Below are 3,651 nucleotides of genomic sequence, written 5' to 3' on the forward strand. Positions count from 1 at the left end.
TTTCCTCCCACAAATTATATCCACTAAGAAAAGGAGAACAGTTTCCACCTACACATTTTTGTGAGCTCATCAGCACAGCCATGTGTGCGCTCAGGAGTTTGGGCATGTTTCTCCACAGGTCTATTGGTCTGAAGTTTCCACTGCATTATGTTAGCTCAATAGAGGTTTCATCATGTACAATTCAGCTTAAAAAAATTGCTGAAGTACATTTCCCCTTCCCCTGCATAACATTAATTATTAAGAAAATCTTTACACAAACACATTTGTTTCCTCTTACAGAACATTCATTTTCTACAACTACAGTCTGACATTTTCGAAGCACACCACATCCCTGACTCCGTGTCCCGGACCACTTGGGGCTCCTGGTAGAGGTCCCCTCTCTGCTGTTCAAAACAGGAAAATTCTCTCCCCCTCTGCTTCCCAGCCATCAGTGAGGCTCTCCCCCTGGCTTTCACAGATGTTCAGCAAAACCCAGCAAGCACCTATGACAAGAGGCAGCAAGCACCTATGACACTACTGCTCAGTGGCCTCCGGTCTTGTTAGGAGGTTCCTTCTCCTTCCCTTCAGTCTACCACATGCCCATTTCACTGCAGCTACTCAGAGTGTGGTTAAACAGCTCCTTTAATCTGTCCAAGTGCCCGGGGTAATGATTTATAAGCCAGGGATTCAGACGGTTCCCCAGAATGAAAGAAGTGTGAGGCAAAAAAGGGTTGATTGCCAGGTAATATTCAAAGTAAAATTACTAAAAGAATGAAACAATTATCAAAACTGATTATTAGGAGAAACAATAAATAGATGGAGTTGTTAATTAGTTGCTCCTCAGCTGACTGGTTCAGGAAAAGCAAATGAAAACATGGAATTATTGATTATGGTTATTAATGAATTCAGGAAGTAACCACATAAGAATTTACCCAGGCTTCTTTTTCCTGTGCATAAGGGATGTCCCAAAATAAACAATTCAACTTGATATTAAAACTTTTAAACTAAAAATAAATTTGGATGAAACTAGATGGGTTGATAAGCCAATACAATTGAAAGGAGTGTCAACTTCATTAAAGCTAGCAAAGCCATTATTACATCTTTTATTTTTTATTAAAGGTAATATCATACATCTATGGGTGATAGTTCTTTTTCTATATTTGAACAATACACTATCACAAAGTACCCTGCTTTTGTTATTTAAAATGGGCAAACGTAAAATATGAACTAATGAAGTTCCCACCCCAAGACTGGAATGAAGCTAGTCTGGAGTGTAAAGTAGGAACACAAGACAACTCTGTAGTTAGAAATCAGGGCCGGATTAACTTTTTGTGGGCCCGGCGCCAAACATATTTGTGGGCCCCCATTGGGAAAATAAGGCATGTGATGGGGGGCGGTCTGCAGAGCGAGGGGCCGGTTGGGGGCAATGAGACGCAGCGCAGCAGGAGTGGCCCCACTCAGCCCAGCACAAGGGCACTATTTACAAACCCCAAACTGCTAGACGCACACTGGCCCGCCCAGCCCCGCGCTGCCAGCGTGCCCCTTCCACACTGCCCCCCTGCCCAGTGCCCTGCCCTTATGCCAGCTTAATAAAGGGTTATATGAAGAGGCATAATACAAAGTCATATGAAAGTTAGAGGTTATATATGGATAGGCTTAATACAAGGTTATATAGAGAGGCATAATACAAAGTCGTATGAAAGTTATGTGAAGATGCTTAATACAGAGATTTATCTACAGGGTTCATTTGGGTGGGGGTCTAGGTGTAGGTGGTTGGGGCTCAGTGGGGAGGGTGTCTGGAGGGGCTCATCGGGGTGGTACAGATGCAGGGGAGGTGGGACTTGTCAGGATGAGAGTTTGATGGGCCGGCTTAACAGGGGAGCCCCAGCTGCTGCCAAGGGGATCCGCATGCTGGGCCCCCGTTTCCCCAATCCTAGGGATCGGTAACCTTCGGCATGTGGCCCACCAGGGTAAGCCCCCTGACGGGCCGGGCTGGTTTGTTTACTTGCCGCGTCGCAGATTCGGCCGATTGTGGCTCCCACTGGTCGTGGTTTGCCGCTCCAGGCCAATGGAGGCTGCGAGAAGCCACAGCCAGCACATCCCTCGTCCTGCAGCCCCCCATTTGCCTGGAGCTGCGATCGGCCAGTAAACAAACTGGCCCGGCCCATCAGGAGGCTTACCCTGGCGGGCTGCGGGACGAAGGTTGCCGATCCCTGCCCTATCCCCTCCTCTTCCCCATCCCATGCCCCTTCCTTTCCCACTGCCTCTATCCCCCTGCCCTTCCTGCTCCACCATGGGCACTCACTGTTGTACAAGATGAAGGATGGCTCCCAGCACACAGCAGGGAGCTCAACCAGCACTAGGACCCAGAAGGTGGTGTCCAGCTGCAAAGTCCGGGGAGCTGAGCAGCACCTTCTTTTTTCAGCGTGGCTGCGCAGCTCTGCAGGCAGAGTAAGTACGCTTGTTCCACCCCCCTCCCCAAGACCCCATCCCCACCTCTTCTCTGCCTCCTCTCCACAGGTGAGCATGCTGCAGCTGTGCTCATCCCCCCACCCTCCTGCCAGCAAACAGCTGATCAGCAAACAGCTGATCGGCGGCAGGGAGGGGGAGGGCGGGAAGGGAGCAAGCTGTGAGAAGAGGCAGGGGAGGGGGAGCTTGGCTGCCCTACTGCAGCAGAAGCCTCAGTGCCAGGAGCACCAAGCTTCTGCCCCCCGCAGGAGACAACGGGGGGCGGAGAAGAGTGGGCCTGGTCGGGGCCCCCCTGGAGTGTGGGCCCGGCTCCATGGAGAAATCCGCTACTGTTAGAAACACACACAACATAGCTAAAATTATTTTACAAGTAAGAGTATTCTAAAGGTTAGAAGCCACACAAGTAAAGATTGAAGTGTGAATCTGAAGTCAGAAGATAGCTTTGGTTACTCACACGCACAGTGTAATATTCCAAGGGAGACAGATCTAAGGATATTTCTCTCACAGGCAGGTAATTCTCACTCACACATGCAAAAGCAGCACAGCTGGAGGGCATGAGTGTAAGGATTTGTCTACACTGGCACTTGGTCGGCAAAACTTTTTGTTGTTCAGGGGTGTTAAAAAAACACGACAAAAGTTTTACTGACGAAAAGCACCAGTGTGAACAGCGTTTTGTTGGCAGGAGCACTCTCCTGCCTACAAACAGCAGCTCTCCTGCTGACAAACAGCAGCTACACTGCATGCCTTTTAGCAACACGGCTGTAGCAGCACAGTCGTGTCGCTAAAAGCCTCATAGTGTAGCCACAGCCTAAGATACAGGTGTGACGGGTTGGATCACAGAAACCCCCTTGGGAGCTGCCACCCGATGTGCAAAGACTACCCCTGCTTGTGTTTTCCCTGCCAGCTCAGGACTCCAGCACCCTGTCTTGCTGAGCCAGACACTCCCGTCTGGCTCCACACACAGATCCAGGGTCTGAATCTCCTGTCCCAAAGCTGCAAGTTTACCCGAAAACAGCTCGCAGTAGTGCGCTTGTCTTTAGCACTCAGATGCCCAACTCCCAATGGAGTCTAAACCCAGATAAATCCGTTTTACCCTGCATAAAGCTTATGCAGGGCAAACTCATAAATTGTTCGCCCTCTATAACACTGATAGAGAGATATGCACAGTTGTTTGCTCCCCCAGGTATTAATACATACTCTGAG

The sequence above is a fragment of the Chrysemys picta genome, chromosome 12, assembly GCF_011386835.1.
Source record: "Chrysemys picta bellii isolate R12L10 chromosome 12, ASM1138683v2, whole genome shotgun sequence".
NCBI lineage: Eukaryota > Metazoa > Chordata > Testudines > Emydidae > Chrysemys > Chrysemys picta.